Source organism: Plecotus auritus, assembly GCF_963455305.1.
Source record: "Plecotus auritus genome assembly, chromosome: 1".
Lineage (NCBI taxonomy): Eukaryota > Metazoa > Chordata > Mammalia > Chiroptera > Vespertilionidae > Plecotus > Plecotus auritus.
In genome coordinates this window covers 239,965,799-239,984,126 of record NC_137770.1, presented here as the reverse complement: position 1 = coordinate 239,984,126, position 18,328 = coordinate 239,965,799, and the positions used below count along the sequence as shown (strand labels likewise).

Genomic DNA, 18,328 nt, shown 5'->3' with positions numbered 1-18,328 from the left:
TCATGTTTACTTCTCACACTTTCATCACATATTGGCTTATTTTTTAAAATATTGTTATTAGTGGTAACAGATAAAATAAATAAAAATCTCAATCTTCGGGAGAGATGAAGCTGTGGACGACAGTCTTTGTTTTCAGGGAGGCAGCCCGGCACCCTGAGGAGAGAACAGGGTGTGGGTTCAGGAGGAAAAACCCCCACAATCTGAGTTCAAATTTTGACTTGGCCTTCATTTGCTCATCTGATAAATGAGAAGAAGAAGAATATTTACCCTTTTAGACTTGTCCAGCTGACTAGATAGATGAGATGTTTGTAGTGATATTCCTAACCTCGTTTGTGGCACATAGTAGGTTCTCCTTAAGTGGCTATAATGGCAACAATGAGGGCTATCATAAATGGATAGTCCTGTCAGACCTTTGGAGCAAGATGTTTGAAAACTCACGCACTGAGGCTATTCATCCAACAGCTATATATTTAATCCTGTTGATTATTAAGTAAGTGATCGAATAAGAGAAAGAAAGAAAGAAAGAAAGAAAGAAAGAAAGAAAGAAAGAAAGAAAGAAAGAAAGAAAGAAAGGAAGGAAGAAAGAAAGAAAGAGTAAGGCATGTGCCGACACTACTAATCACTAAACACTTCAAAGTGGACTCTGATTCCTAGAACAGTGCCTTGTGCTCGGAATTTGTTGTAATGAATGAAATAAAACTTATTTTTAAGACTTCCCAAATAAACAGTCACACTGATGGCCACCCATACCTGGCCCTCTACCGTCACCTCATCCTGACCAACCTTCTCCCCTCCCTCTGCCATCACAGGTCTCCTTAATCCTCCTGCCTTCCCCTGGCTTGTCGCCCATATCTGAGATGCCTGACTTTCTCATCATTTCTCACCAAAGATGAGGAAATGTTTCTTGTCTTCTAAGGACTCAGATTGTGAAATAAAACGCTGTAAAATGTGGTACAAAATAATTAGAACAGTCGCAATTCCTCATATCTGGGGGTTGATTATATATGTAGGTGGGATATCCAACTATGAGTGCCTGTTCACATCGAGGCCCCCAGGTCACCCTTCCCTCCTGCACTACTCCACCCTTGGTCCACTGACATTGTAAGATATAGGAAAGGGCAGATCTGAAGGACCTGTAAGAAGATCATCTCAAACTGACTCTCTCTGTGCAACAGCTGTTCTCATGGCTCCATTATCTACATTCCTCTTCAGTCCTTTTAAGAGAAGAGCTGTTGTCCATGGAGCTGGACCTGGGGGCAAGTGCAGGCACAGTGCCATAGCCCAGGGCAGCAGCCTGTATGTGTCCAGCAACACTAGCCACGGCAGGTGGACGCCAATCTCAGCCTCCTGCTTCTGGTCCACAGCTCCCTCTCTCCTCCCACTCTCTGTGGCCCTGAATCTCGGCCTTTAGACAAGAATGGTCCCCTCTACCTACCTCTCCCTCTGGCTCTCAGACACACACATTTCACAGACTCTAACTCCCATTCAATTTAGTTTAATAGTAAAGGTGACAGGTATAGGGTCAAAAGCACATGATTTAGGGGCTTCATTTAGAAGGCCCAACCAGCAGCATCAAAATCTGATTTAGGGGCTTCATTTAGAAGGCCCAACCAGCAGCATCAAAATCTGATGCAGTCAGTTGTTTGGGTGGGAGCTATATGGGACGTGTCACTCTGGTAGAATATCAGGAAAACAAAGTTTAGGCATTTCACCAGCTACCGCTGTCCCACACCTACCCCCCTACCACCTAAAGGGATGATAGAACTTTCATCATGGAGAGACCAAAATAATGACAATAAGGTTATATTTTTTAAAATGAAGAAGCCAAGTGCCCATCAGCAGATGAGTGGATTAAAAAACTGTGGTACATCTACACAATGGAATACTATACTGCAGTTAAAAAAAAAAGAAGGAATTCTTACCATTTGCAACAGCATGAATGGAACTGGAGAGCATTATGCTAAGTGAAATAAGCCAGTCAGGGAAAGATAAATATCACATGATCTCACTCATTTATGGAATATAATGAACAACATAAACTGATGAACAAAAACAGATCCAGAGACAGAGAAGCATCGATCAGACCAACAAACCTCAGAGGGAAGGTAGGTGACGGTGGGGGTAAGGGGGAGAGATCAACCAAAGGACTTGTATGCATGCATATAAGCCTAACCAATGGACACAGACAACAGGGGGGTGAGGGCATGAGTGGAGGAGAGGTGGGGGGCAATGGGGTGATGAGGACACATATGTAATACCTTAATCAATAAAGAAAAAAAATAGAGGAGAGAGAGAGAAGGAGGAGTGCTTAATGATAAAATGTACAAAGAGCTTTGAATACTGGAAGTTATTTTTCTGCAACCTTAATATGAGACATTGCCCAAGACTAGAAGCTATCTCCTAGTCTGGATGACTTTTGATGCTTATTCCTATAATCCATAAAATTAATTTGTATTTTGCTATACAAAATCCATATGTAAAATAGAAAGATATACTTTATGCTTTTGCATTGGCCATGGAGATTTTTTTAAGGCTACCAGAGGTGTCCTCGGACAGAAGTGAAATCTGATTCAAATGTATTAAGTACAAGGAGACAGAGAACATTTGGCAAATCAATGAACAAATGTTAGGAGTGTGAAGTGTGGAATGAATAAATATGCAAATAGACAAAATAACATTTGCAGCCCCATATTGAATACACTCTTATCATGGAATGTTTACCCCTAGTTTATGCAAATCTCTATTCAAGCTGGTTGATATTTCCAGTAATTTGGGACCAAAAAATTCTAGACCTAATTGTTCTAATTTGAAAAATTTCTATTTTGAGATATCTGTCCCAAAATTTTTTGTGATAGAGAAAGAATTAAATGTTAATTTAGAAAGAGAATGGGACAGAGAGTCAGTAAGAGAGACTGCTGTCCAATTCATCCAAGTGGAATTTTCAACTGGGCTTCTATTTAATTAAACCAATCTAGGGAAGCTTCAAAATAATCCTCCTTCAGAATCTTGGCTTTTGACCTCCCTAAAGGAGTTTCTGAGGCTCCTTTTGATGATATAAATATTTTAAATTTTATTTTCCAGATTATTTTTTTTGGAGGAGTAGACAGCAAGAACAAAGTAGAAAGGAAAAAAAAAAGGGAAAGTTGTTATGGTTTTAAAATACACTAGAGTAACTTATTTTTTAATGAAGTAGATTGCATTTTATATCTGAATTCAAATGATCATACTTTTAAAAATTATAATTAAAATGCATTGTAAAACCATATGTTCATTGGTTGGATTATATGAGAGAAGTTCTTTGAACATGAAATAAAGGAATCATGTGATAACTCTATCCATTTCACACGATTAATGGAAGTAATAAATTCAAAATTTAAAACTTGAAATTGGAGAAAAGAGATACCACAAATTTCATTATGAAACCTCAATAAATATGTCTTGGTTTATATTAGCACTAAACTATGACATCTCCCATTTGAAACAAGTCAGCTTTGTTTTTGATTCCCTAAGATACCATTTTCATCTCCTGGCAGATGCCCAACTGCTTAAACTCTCTTTTAATCTCTTTGTATTTGGTTATGTCGCTGCCTTACACTGCCCTGAAGGCCACTTGTGAGCCTTGGAGGTTTATAGGTGTCTGTCATGATGCATTTTCTGGTAATAGTTGCTTAGCTACATTGCAAATCTTTTGTTCTTTGCTTGTGGCTCAATCCCTCTAGGCTTCCAACAGCGTAAGCTGGTCGTTAGCTTGTCTCTCCATAGCCTTTGTCCTTACCACTCCTGAAGCCAGCATGTCAGGTACTAACTCATGAACTTTCTGATTTTTGTACAATGTTCATGTGATGCTTGTCTGATATGACGCATGGACTGCTGGGGCATACCTGCTCCTTAGGCTTCTCTCTGCCATTGGAGAACTGTGTTCTCGATGGCTTTTTATTGATGCACACGAATATGCACTTTTTCTTCTATGCTGCATGACACAATTATTCTCTGTCCAATACCTTACTCTGTCCTACAGGCATGTTTTCATTCATAGTTTGATAGAGTGTTCAGACCTAATAACTACTTGGAAGATCTCATTCATGTAATCTATGTATCTTATTTACATTTTTAAATATCTTATCCCCTACACCATAAGTGTAACATTCAGTAATAAAACCAAAATGCATATCACATCTCTAGAATCTATGACATGGAAAGTCTCTTCCAATCTGAAATGCTACTTGTAAACCCAAATCAAGCCCCTGAGAAAATGCATTAACTTTCTCATATTATCAGGATCAAAGACATAATTTGATAATTGGTAGTAGTTATAATTAAGTTTTTCTAATTCTGTTTTAGTTCACATTCAGATACACAGAATTATGGGACTTTTGACCCCTCCAGGGAGGGTGAGCTCTACCTCTTGTTCCAAGGCAGGCCATTTCACCTGGCTGGTGTTCTGAAAGTGCTTCCTTTTAAAGCACAACAGTCTTTCCACAAGTTACTTCCATCACTGCCAACTAGTTCTAGTTTATTCATTCAATAAATATTATTTAGTGCCAACTGTGGTGTCAGGTGCAGTGTTAGGTATTGGAGATAAAAAGATGAAAATGCTGGAATCACTGTCTAAGGACATCTCCAGTGAGGTCCTGGCTGAGCATCGGGTAAACTATAACCATGAATTAGGAGAGCTATGCCAGACTCGATGCGTGTGCTATGTGTCACGAGAATAGAAAGAAGGGCTCAATGGATTCTCCAGCGAGAACTAGGGAGAGAGGTGGGCTGTGAAGAATAAGAATTAGAATATCAGGTAGAAAAGCAAGGAAAGCATCCAGACTGATTTCATTCATTCCCATATCTGAAACATCTCCACCCTGTCTGCCCATTAGATACACGACAATTCTGTGTTCACTTTAATCAATCTCTTCTCCCAAGTATATTTATTTTCCTGGATTTTTTTCACCCTTTGTAACTTCCTCAGATAGGTTTAGCTTGACCCACCTTCACTACCATCCCTGTAGGGGTTGGTTAAAGGCCCTGATTTGCCCTTGCGAAGTCCCATGTATTTTGATCATAACACTTATCACAACTGAAATTAATTAATAATGAGAGTACTTTTACTTTAGTATCTCACTATCTTGAGAAACTAACATCTAAATTAACTAGAATTATCTAGAACCTAGAGTCTAGACGAGAAACGTACCCAGGGCAGGGGCCACGGCTGTCTCATTTACTGTGTCCCCAGAACAAAAGCAAACTTCAGTGTATAGAGGAGCACAGCGCGTACTTGCTGAACGGACACATGATCGAATAACTGCACCATTTCTTCTACAGCATGGTTTTTAATTCTTTTACTGACAACCACCTCCAGTTGGTTTAATGTGGAGTTTACAGAATTGAACTCATGTTTTCAGACTTGTCCATACTACTTCTAGACTCAGGGGAGAGGCCTCCAGAGAATGGCGTTTTAGGAACCACAGTGGCCTTAGGATTGGGAATTCTCTGTCGCAAAGGGTAGAGAAAACTTCTCCCAGGTGCTGAAGGGGGACCGCCGAGAGAGGATTCAGAGCCCCATAAACAGAGGACACGTGGCCAGGTTAGACTCTTCCTTTATTGGTTGAGTGCATTGAAAGTCTTCATCACATTTTCTACAGATTTTATGTCCTTGAAACCCAACAGTCTCTTAAAAACCAGGGGGAAGTTCCTTAAAGCCACGTTCCAGCCAAACAAATCACTAGACCTTTCCCCAGACACCGTGCTTCCTCTATTCTATTTCCTCCTCACTGTCCCACTCATCTCTGCAGCTGACTCCCCAATTCTACCCACTGTCCTGCATGCCTTCCAAGTCCCCCAAGGTCACAGGGCACTTCACACTTGTTTGATGACTACTGTCAAGAAGTCTTGTGTCATAACGATACACTTGTCCTACATCCCTAGGATGGCTCCCAAACCCCCCACCCCTTGGTGTAAACACCCTCATTATCCCCTCCCCTTGAGTGTGAGGAGACCCATGATTCTGCTGAGATGTCACTCCATGATTAAGTTACATTAGATGGCACGGGGATTGTGCAGATGTAATTAACGTTCCTAAAATGACAACTTGGAGTTCAGCAAAAGAGAGATTATCCTGGGTGAGCCTGGCCTCACCAGGTGAGATGCACCTGCTGACCTTGAAAGAGGAAGCTGCCATGTCATGCAGGGAACCATGAGCCCAGGAACAGCAGGAACCTCCTAGGGGCTAAAGACAGTCTCAGTGAACAGCTAGCAAGAAAATGGGAACTTCTGTCCTACAGCTGCAAGGAGCTGAATTCTGCCAACACCTCTGAGTCTCAGATGGAATCACAGTCTCAACTGACACCCCAATTTCTACCCTGTGAGTCTGGGCAGAGGATCCAGTTAACTGGCGCCTGGATCCTGACCACAGATAATGCAAAATAATACATGTGTGTGGTTTTCAGCTGCTAAGTTTGTGGTGATCTGATATGCTGCAATAGAAAACTAAAACATCCATCAAGTAGGTTGTCTGCAATTCTTCACACGTCACTGAATTCGATGAATTTAGTGATGCTTCCTATTGCACTTGGCTCTGAAAAAATTTGAAGGTGATTCAAAGGACAAAATTAAATAATATATGGTCCCTGGAAACTATGTTACTTCCAGACTGTATTCAATAAAAAGGGAGGGTAGCACTTAGCTAGTCACTCAGTAGATCCTTGTGTTTTATAAAAACCTGAGCACACGAATTCGAATCCAGGCTCTATCACTAACTAGCTGCCATTGTCTTGAACACATCAGAGACAAGTTAACTTCTTGCTACATTAGCTATAAATAATCATTATAACAGCCACCATTTGTTGATAAAGTTCCGTGTAGCGGGAACCATATGTATATTATTTACAAATACCATTATACCACACCAAACAGACACGTTCATTTTACAGAGGACACTAGTGAGGCTCAGAGAGATTAGGTATACTAACCAAGGCCATGGAGTTACTGCAGAACAAGGACATGGTTTTGAAGCTGGCCTACTTGCCCTTAAAGTGAGAGGTTACTGTGAGGTGCTCTTTGATGGATCATCCCAGAAATGTAGATGGAGCATGGGATTTCCACAGCGCAAAGCAGGGAGAGGACCCTCCTCCCTTGCACCTCAAAAATAAGTCACATGTGAGTTCCTGGCAGTGCAGGTGTGTCCAGGCGGAGACAGTAACAGGCCTAGGGCCCAGCCAGCGTGGCTGCATGGGTTTAAGAACTCGCTTCCTTGGATCGGCAGGAAGAAGTCAAGTGTGAACTTTCTGAGCCTCAAAGAAATTCCTAAAGGGTCCCTTTAGAAATAAGCATAAATATTCAAATGTATCCAAAGTTTAGCAAATTCACAATGACAAATGTAACAGTTCCTCTAAATTGAAGTTCATCTCTTGGCAGTTTTGAAGGCTTGGAGAAAATGCCAGCAACAAGGACTGGGAAAGAAATAAATCTTTAGATTCCCTGAAAATATAGATAGTTTTTGCGAAAGACATATGGAGGATCCCATACTGCGCCGAAAAAGAAAATTTATAAATGTCAGCTTTGTAGCAGCAATGTTGGAGGGATTTAAGCAATCCACACTTAACTGTGATGGGAAAAAAAAATACGCCGTGAGTACACATTTGCCATTAAGAACTAATTATTCTTAACCTGTGCTGTTTTCAGGAGGTGTGGGCGAGGGGAGAGGGAAGGAAGAAAGCTCCAGAATCCAGGCAAGACAGTAGGTTATTTTCATCCAAACAGGTAATATTCAGAGATTCTATACTGTTTAAGAAAGCTACTGAGCCCTGGCTGGTGTGGCTCAGTTGGCTGAGTGTCTTCCCATGCACCACAAGGTCACTGGTTCAATTCCCTGTCAGGGCACATATCCAGGTGGTGGGTTCGATCCCCAGTTGGGGTGCCTGTGGGAGGCAACCGATTGATGTTACTCTCTCACATCAATGTTTCTCTCTCTGTCTCTCCCTCTCCCTTCTTCTGTCTCTAAAACAAATGAAAACATTAAAAAATAAATACATAAAAATGCTACCAAGAAGTGGGATGGTAAAGGGGTCATGATATAGGCAGAAGAGCTGAGTTCAGGTCTCAGGGTGCCTCACTTTCTTTATCTCTTCAATACAGACGGTCACTATCACACCTGCTCTAGGCTCATAGTGATGACGGAATGAGATACTGCCAGCCAGTTCCGCTCAGCAAATATTAACCATGGCCTCCTTTCTATCCCTCACCACAGCGGGCACAGAGGGAAATAAGACCGTCCTCCCTCTCCCTCCACAAGCTTACAGATGGTCCTTATTTAGGGAAGAATTCTGTGAACGTTAAGACACTACCCGAATGCTTGTCATTTTAACGCATTAACCAACCCATGAGGTTATTATTGGAAACATTTGAAAAAATGACCAAGACTCCACTATGTATCTGACTCATTTCTTTTTTCAATTTAGGATATCGTGGCAAGAATTACTTATTTTGGACTAGAAATTGGAATCTGTAACCGTATCTCATGTTAGACAAACCACAGCTACTATTGGAGGGTCTTGTAAAACATTTTTTTTTTCCTTTCCAAAGGGAAAGAAGTAACACATTAAATGGCAATTCAAAACCAGGAAAGGCAGGAAGAGAAACGGCAGGTAGCATATGCATTCCTTTGTTTCCCTGGGGGATGGGTCATCTTGCCTTCTCCTCCTGAAGGCTCTGAATGGAGATCACCCCAATTACACAGTGCCCTGGTTGGCAAAGCGCAGCGCTGAAAACAGGAAGAACATGGGAAACGCCAGCCGTCAAGAGCTACAATGGAACCTCTGCAAAGAAAGCATAATCACCTCATAAGAAACATACAACGTCTTAGAACTTCTGTTAAGTAATGGCACAGAGGCAATGCTGAAGATGAGCCTGGGTTCAGTAAATCAGCACTGTTTCCACAGCTGGGCTGCTTGCACGGGCTGGAGGACCATTTTCTTAAGTAAGGCATGGCGCTGGTCTGACGTTAATTTAACAAGGTAATTATCAGGTGAAAAATCGCTGCCACACTGAACCTGAATAATAACTCTCATAATTACTGATTTTGGGCCCATCTTTAAAAGAAATAATGGAGCTCTGAGTACTTAAGCATTTTATAGGAAATACATTTGGGCACAGGGTCTACTAGTATGAAAAACTATTAAGGACATAATTGATGGTTTATTTACATAATATGCCAAGCAGAGTTTATCATTTATCTTATGATTCTATTGAAGAGAAGCAAATAAGTATTAGAGACGTTAAGTTGTTTTAGGCAGGCAACCTTGAAAAAGCTGATTATCATTGATTTTTTTTTAAGCTTGAAAGTTGAACTTTCCTAAATGCCTCAATTCAATCAGAGTAGTTGATTTTTATCAAATGTGAGTACTTCACACATATGACATAACTAACACACATATGGCACGACAAACATTTCCAGAGAAAATTTTACATCTCTCAGATAACTAACTTCAATTTTTGAAATATTTTCAAAGCTTGCATTAATTCTGCAAAACACACACACACACACACACACACACACACACACAGAGAAGCGTGCGCATGCGATCCTATTACTGAGGACCATCTCAAGTGTTGATTTTTATCTGGAATCCAAGAGTTAACATGAAGATACCATGCGTGTCTATGAGAGAATACCCCCCTAAGCATTACTGACTGGGCTGGCCTCATTGTTAGACTCTGGAAGAACTCTTGCTCTTTCATTGTTCTCAGTGTAACTAACCCATCCTGGCATAGCAAATGGTGTATTTTTCAAAGTAAAACAAAATACGATAAAATTGCAAATAAGATTATTCAAAGGCAGTACTAAGTAAGACTTATTTTTTTAGAAAAGTCTGTAAAAATAATGTAATACTCTCATTGTTCCAGATAATATGAAGAACTTGTCTCATCACTTGCTCACACGTGACTTACTTCCTCCTTCTACAGATCTTCAAAATGATTACTGGTGTCAATTTCAGCTTCTTCTGACTAGTTGAAAAGCGAAAGATGCATGTTGCATCAGAAAAGTTCTCATCAGAATATATTGAAGGTAGCAACCATTAGGAAAGGACCAACTTCATAAAAATAAACAAGCACACTACAATAATCATGTGAAGCTGGTTCTCTTGGAAAGAATAATAAAGGCACCAAGTTCTGCAAGGTCTTGAATTCAAATATGACTACCTTGATGAAACAATAAATAATGGAACACATCCTGATGGGTGATTTTGTCATAAGGCCTATACATTCTTAATGAAAGCCACCTGAACATGCCTAATACAGTTGTACAAGAATGCTAATTTAAACTGACTTCAACAAATGCTCTATCTTACACCATTTTCACAAATAAGGTACATTCACAACCTGAAAACATGTCACAAAGATTAGCCTATACATTAGCTTATGGGGAGTGGGCCTCACAGCAGCTCACCTCACTAAGTGTCATACATAGAAAATACTGCAAACATCTCACCTTAAACTGTTTTTTTAAGATTTTTTGGTTTAAAAAAAAAAAAGAAAAGATACCAATGTTACATTTGGATATAGAGTCTAAAAATATGGTGATGAGCATGATTAAGAACAGTTTCATAAAGAGAGACAAAGTGCATCAATATGAAACCATCTGGCTAAGATTAAGTTCTAGAAAATAAGAGCTCACTAGACCTTTAGCTCCTCCAAGGCAAGAGATTTTGTTCATTCATCTTCTTATCACTAGGGCACAGAAATATGACATATGGGAAGTCCCCGAGAAAGGATTAATAAATAAACAGGTGTTTCCACTGAAATGAAGTCTATTAAGATTTGTTCAATAAGTAGATTCACGTACCTAGTTAACCAATGCTAAGAACTACTTATTCCATGAAATGGACTTACCAGGAGGATGGCAGACTAACCATGTAGTGAAATACTCTATCAAGCCATGGCCCAAAGCTTTAAAGAAAAAAAAAAATCAATCCTAGTGTTACAGGTTGGATAAATGTGATTTTAGTTTGGTGTTTAAAATATTTGAGTCTTGAGTCCTATTTCTGTTTGTGGACAAATTTCCAAGTTGCTCTGTGACATTTCCGTGACTCTGACATCAATGAGTAGCTACAATTTGAGATTGCAAGGGGTAGAAACTTAATAAAACATGGTAAATATCATATGCACAATCATGTGCTTATGGGCCAAATACTCAGGCCCTGTGGTTCATATTTGTACTATTTTCCAGTGCTACATTGCTCATAGAGTCCATATATATTTACTGAAAGCCTATATTTTCAAAGCATTGTGGTAGGGTATTTTCTGCCATGACTTCAGAAAACTAAGGGTTTTAGCAGGTTAGAAAGAAATATTTGCCAGCCCTATAGTTGAGGTCTGAATGAGGTAGTAACCAGAAAAATGGAGAGGGGGTGTGTTTTTGATACTCTGTGTGACTATGACTCTGTTTGGCACATGTATTTCTTGACTTTTGATTTCATAGTTTATATTCCTACTCCTATTTCTTCCCTCTGGTTCTCATACTAAGATGGTGCTACGCCATCATGGGCCACGGGATGATTGTAGCAAACTTTTTTATTATCAAAAGACTCAACTGGAGTTAAAATCAGGTTTGATCACTCCTTTCTCAATGCCATAATGGTTACTTCACTTGTCCTGCTCTTCCAGTGTTGATGCTATTGCATTAGAGTTAACTGTAAGCTCCTTTAAGGCAGGCAATGTATCTCAATGACTATGCCCAATCCCTGGCAAAGTCAACTGTGGACAGCCTGCAATATGGAGTTTGGATTTAAATTCAGGCGGGCTTCAACCTGTATCCCCCCCAACCCACTACTGAGGTGTTTTGTTCTGTAGGAGGGACTCATGAATACAGGGCTGGACATACACAGAGGCAAGTCTTCTGTGAATAAGAAACCAGGTAAATCTCTTAGAGTTTTTTCATATAATGTGCCATGCTCACACCCTATTTTAGCTTCTCTGAAATTATCAGGATTTCATATTTGAGCATTAATTTGTGGCTGCCAGATTCAACAAAGAAAAGCACAGGATGCCCAGTTAAGTCTGAATTTCAGATAAACAAAAAATAATTTTATAATAGAACTATTGCATTTTATTTTATTACATTTATATTTTATTACATTTTATCTAGCAACCTTATCTTCAAGATGATGAGTAAATGGGATTAAAAGAGGATCGAATGAGATGTATTTCTATAATTCTGTTATCTTTGCCAGCCCTTAGACAATAAATGCCAGTTACACTACCTGTAATTTTAATAATTAAAAAGTTTGCCACAATCTTCCTGTGGCCCATGATGGCATAGTGCCATCTTGGTTTAAAAACCATAGGAAAGATATAAGAGTAGGAATATATGAAACCAAGAGTCAGGAAATGTATGTGTCAGACCCCATAGATATCACAGTCATACAGAGTCTCAAAAACAATACATACTGTCCATCTCCTGGTTAGTACTTCACCCAGACCTCAATTAAGCATTAAAGGACAGTAATGGGTCTGACTTGCTCAAGTCAGTCAGACCCATAACTGTATATTCGACAATAAGTTTTATCTCCATAAGAAACCCAACAATCCTCCTAGATTTCATAACAGCTTGACTTATAAAGGGAACACAGAAAGTCATAAAATCATAAAGATCAATTACAAATATGGTGATGGTTATACCTTCAACTTGCATAGCACTTTAAATCCATTCAAAGTACTTTTATGTCCAGTATTTCATGTAATTATTAGTGTGGTATTTATTAGCAATGAGAGAATGGAATGTCTGCTCAATCTATTGTTATGGCTCATTTGCAAATCTTGATATCATCCATTGGAACCACAAATGGGAAGAGATTCAGTTTCTTTTTTCCCCTTCAGGAATCTGTCAGTTCATCGATCAGTTGTAGGCTTTCTCTCAAGCCTTTTTTATAACTAGTCCCAGTTTTGGTATTAATATCACAAGAATATTTTATTTTTGAGCTACTTAGCTGATTATGTCCATGTAAGAGTTTTAAATACAATGGAATCAAAAGCAAATGAAAAAATTTGTGAGAAAAGGCCTTTCTCCTTAACTGTATGCCCCACTATAATGACAAATAGCAGAAACTCAGTGATATCTGAATGAATTAAACAAAGTATGAGTGCAGGAACAAACGAACTTCAAATGATAGTGTGCTTTAGACCTAATTTAATTCACTCCAAATATCGCCAGCCTAATGAAGACTGCTGTTGAAAAGGGTCACTCGCTAAATCCACAAGTTCAGAGGCCAGGGCCATCCAGAAAGCATTTAGTGCAGCTCCATGGAAAGGAAATCATTTTCTGGAGTCATCTGAGACAAAGATGTCTATGTGATTAAGCAACGAAAATGCCACAATCATCCAGTAAATAACCATCAAATAGTACTCCGAGGCAGTGCATTCTTTTCTCTAAGAAACATTTTTTAAATGCAATTGAAGTTCATTTCCTTTCACCTTGCCCTCAATAAATAAGATAGCAAGCCCAAAGTGCCTAGAACAGTGGCCGGCACTCGATATGTGTTCAATAGCTTCTTGCTGTCTGAGCAAAGTAGGTGTTAATCCTAACCCTCTGTTGGACAGGTGTCATCACTGTAATAGTTTGTAACTTGTTTGTTTAAATCACCATCTTCCATTAATATCACTTTTTCTCCCAATTGGTTATGAATTCAATTCTTAAGGTGTCCATATAGAAAGCAGACAGGTGTGGTCTGGCTTTGTGCAAAGTCAGAGTTTTCCCTGCTATGTGCCAAATGACTAAATGAACAATGGGAACTATCTTCTATTTTAAAACAAGTGACTGGCATATCATAGGTTTCACTCGTTCTCTTGGTCATGCATTCATTCATGCAATAATTACTCATTATGTGCTTTCCATGGGCATCACTAAGCTAAGGTTACATATTATTTAATCTTACTTAATCTTCACAAGTACCCTAAGATTTTGGTGTTATTACCTGGGGTTATATATAAAGAAACTGAGGTTAATATAGTTTAAGCAACATACCTAACTTCGGTAGAGCAAAGACTCAAAATACATCTGTGTGGATCCAAAGTTCATGATTTTCATTTCTACTTCCATAAATTAAAAAAATGAAAAAAAAACGAGTAATTTTCAGAGGAACACAGCTACTTTGTGGAGGAAGATGCCCAGGACCGGCTGGCATATGTCTCCTGAAGAAGTCCGGGGTCTTCAAGCACTGGCTACACAAACCTGAGCCTTTCTAGATCTCAGGTGGACTCTCTTTTCACACACACAGATCCTGCCTTTTGAACCCCTTCTCCCCTGTGCTGCAGGGACATTCTGTGCATGTAGCTTTTTTAAATGGCCACATTCATGACACAGTAGTTATTAAGTGTGGTGTCAGAGCTCCTATGCATATACTCAAACAGTGATTTTCCCAGAAATCAATCTTTAATCATGAAATAAATTAGAAAGAAAAAGAAAGTGGGGGGAAATGCTTTAAAAATCTCTCTATAGCAAGCACACTAAAGCACAGCTAGACCAGGTGAACCAATAAAAAGCAGGAGAAAAATAGTAACCAGAGATGCTGAAGCTGTGTGGGCCTCATAGAATTTCTCTACCTTCGGGGGACACATCCAAGTACACAACACATAAAAACACATATTACAGAAGAAAATTGAAGCGCTTAGGCTATATTGCAATGCCATCAGAGCTGTCAGAAGAAAGGGAGGTGGGAAGAAAATGTAAAAGAGAAATGAGTGTCGAAATGACTCCACAGAGGGACTGATGTGTGGTACTTCAAACTATCTAATGGGACTTGATGACCAAGAGGAAAAGAGGAAAATAATGCTATGCAAAGTGATGACATGTCTTCAAACAACCTTCATTTTCTGGAAAGTGAAATGTCCCCTCTGCAGCCATAGAGAGAAAGAGAATGAATAGTTTGCCTGGTGTGACTATGAAGGTGTGAGGTCATGTCAGAAATCCTTATTCCAGACAGAAGTCATGGTGAACTAACAAGTGTGTGATAGAAAATTACTGGCAGCCATCAATCCCGAAATTCCAAACAAGAGTTAGATTAATGACAACTGTATCTGAATTGCCCTGGGTCTCAATCTAAAGACCACAATGTGCTCATTGGAATTTAATCCAATAACAAAAGCTATTTATGGAGCATTTTCATGGTGCTGGAAACTCTGCTAAGAACTTCACATGAATCAGATCATCAAACTTTTCCGCTGAGACCATTGATGCTTAGAACATGACTTGTGCCAAATTACACAGATAATAAAAGACAAAGCTGGATTTGGACCCAGGTATCATATCCAGAACCCCTGCCTGGACAATACACCTTTCCTAAAATGTAGGCCTATAGGAAGTGCCCCAAGACAAGATGGCATTTTAGTAGTTATATCATTTCTCACCTGATTTTCCAAAGAAATGCCAACCTAGACATGTTTAACTAAGTGTGGTAGTCCTTACCCACCAAAGTACAGAGCCCTACACATACTCACCCACCTTTCCCTTCTGTTTCCCTCCTTCTGCACGTCACTTACCCACCCGACATAGAGCTAGTTTCTGGGAGGAGATCATCTCTTTGGTGTGCATTTCAGCAGGAAAACCCACCAGAGTGGTCCTATGGGCTCCCAGCTGATCAGCGGGGCTCTGCAGCAAGCTCTACACACTGAACACACGTGACAAGCACCTGCCAAGTGGCAAGCCCATCGAATGATGCAAAAAAGCTAGAGCGAGGCTGAGACTGGGCATTGTTATCAATAACAATAGTCAATACTGATGACACTACATTTCTAATGGTCCAAGGTTTGCTTTAAAAAAATTGTTTTTATTATTATTTATTTCAGAGAGGACAGGACAGAGAGAGAGACAGAAACATCAATGATGAGAGAGAGTCATTGATTGGCTGCCTCCTGCACAACCCACACTGGAGATCAAGCCTACAACCTGGGCATGTACCCTGACTGGGAATTGAATAGTGAACTTCTGGTTCATAGGTCAATGCTCAACCACTGAGCCACACCAACTGGGCCAAGGTTTGCTTTTAGTGGATTATCTAATTTAATTTTTACCACAAGCCAGTGATGATAGTATTTTTTACAGATGAGAAAATGGAGGCTCTGTTTATCAAACCTAGCACAGATTAAAACCCAAGAATATTCACATCAAAACCTGGTACCCTTTTGACTATGTCGTGTGGCCTCTTCAAGGCCATGGGACTCAGGAGAACTTTCTCCATCCAGCTCTCCCAGCAAAGAAATATTCTCGGAATGAACTGGGAACCACACGTTTCCTGTTGATGAAGAACATGGCCAATGTGGACCTGGACAGAGCCTCGGTGTCCTGAAGGGGTTACCAGCACCTTTACCCGAAGGGTATTTGTGATCGTCATGAGGACAGAGAAGGGTGAGGGACATAATTCTGTCATATGCCTGAAAAGGGAATAGAGGAACATCAGTACTTGCTTGAAGTTAACAGTGAGCAATCACGCTAAGAATGGTTGTTTCTGTACAAGACGGGAAAGGAAAACCACACAGGATGCTGGAAAGTAAGTGTGCCAAGTCTGCATGCAGAGGGCTCGGGAACCCACTCCTCTGTTCGCCTTGCCTTCTGTCATATCAGACACAGTCATTATTTGCAAGTTATTTTCCTGGAAATGTGGGAATTGACGAATACACTTCTTTCCCATTAGCTATGGGAGGATGTAGGGGGAGGATGGGGATAGGATAAAGAAGATGCTCTGACTTTGACTTTGAAGTCAGTGGACTGGAGGCCCAATAACGCACCAGCTGGGACCCTCTGGACCAACTTTCCATTTTCAGAAAAGATGCTTTTCAGCTCTAATAGTCTTTAATCACTAATCTGTTGACAAAGAAGAAGTCACTTACTGCTCCTACCCCCAGGAGAAACCTACCTCCCCTGGAACTGCTAGAGAACAACTTCCAGATGCTCCACAAGGCAGGGACTGGAAAGTTGCTTTAGGGACACACAGCCTGATATTGGACAGGTCCAGTAACCCTGTCTATCAGGCGCTCTCCACACCAGCCAATTCCAGCAGTCTCTATCTCTCCCAATCATGTCCCACCTGGGAAAGGAGTCTTACCCCATGAGAAGAGTGGGCACATGGGTGGGGGGTGCAACACAACCAATACAGAGGCACAATGCACCTCCTGAATGCACTTATCTCCTGATTTTTTTCACTGTTCCCCTGCCCCACTTAAAGTAGATCAGACCATATCCTAGAGCTTATTTGAAAATGCCAGCACAGCGTTCAATTCAATTGTTGATTCAATTCTTCCAGTTAAAAAAGTCCAGAGATCTAGGTTGTTTTGTCAACGTTCTGTTTGTTGATATAAACTTTCCCCCAAATGTCAATTCATTCATTCAATTATTCATTCAGCAAATATTTATTGAGCACCTATTATGTGTGAGTTCCTGTATTCATCTGAGAATTCAGCAATAAATAACATAAAAGTCCTGCCCAGGTGGAGATAACATTCTAATAGAGGATGACAGGGAACAAATATGTAAGCAAACACATATTATGGGATTCACCCAGCTTAGAGATAGGATATCTTAGAGCCAGACTGACCCTCTAAACACAGAGAGATGGGGAGGGAGAAGAAGCAGTTTTTCCTAGTAAGGGGTAAAGAAATTTCATTTGGAATATTTCTTGGTACCTAGAATGAAAGTAATTTGGGGATTTTTTTACATGTACAAGTGAAGACTGTATATGTTCATGTAATAGTGAAGACTTATATTCTCCCTCAGAAATGCAAAGCTCGTGGCTCCCGGGAAGGACTCATGGAAGAGCTACAGCCTGCAGCCCAGGCCAGCAGGTGCCTTCCCAGCCTGGCAAAGAGTGCCTGGACCACGAATGGGTTAAGGTGGCAGTGCTTGTGCTGGGAGCGCTGCATAAACAGCACGTCGGGCATTCTAAGCCTGCTTCATCTTCCCGTCTCCTAGTCCCGGCTGTCAATCAGCTGTCACTCGCCCGCACATCAGCAGCATGTGCACATCACCAGGCTGTCAGCAAAGCAGCTGATGAGACTTGGCTCCAAGCTGTCAATCATCTTTGTTTCTCTTCTCTGCTTGGGAAATATTTTGGCTCAGAGAAACAAAGAAATCTGGGCAACAATGGCTCAGAGTCAGGCAACCTCCTGTCCATGGATGCAAGATCGTAAAGAGGCACTGATCATGCCCCATCCCCAAATGATGTCGGGGTGAGGGGTAGACAGAGGGAAGATGGGGACCTGTTTTATTAGTACAGGCTTTAAAACTGTAATTCTAGTTCCCGGAGCAGACCCTAATGAATTCCAAACAAACCAAAAAAGCATAGGAATA

At 40.3% G+C, this 18,328-nt stretch overlaps 1 protein-coding gene across 8 annotated transcripts in view; it reads right to left on the bottom strand.

Moving 5' to 3' along the window:
- LDB2 (LIM domain binding 2) overlaps positions 1 to 18,328 on the bottom strand; it is a gene marked incomplete at its 3' end in the record, with an annotated part of 329,582 nt that overhangs the window by 186,058 nt on the left and 125,196 nt on the right. The gene's annotated exons all lie outside the window — the stretch shown is intronic.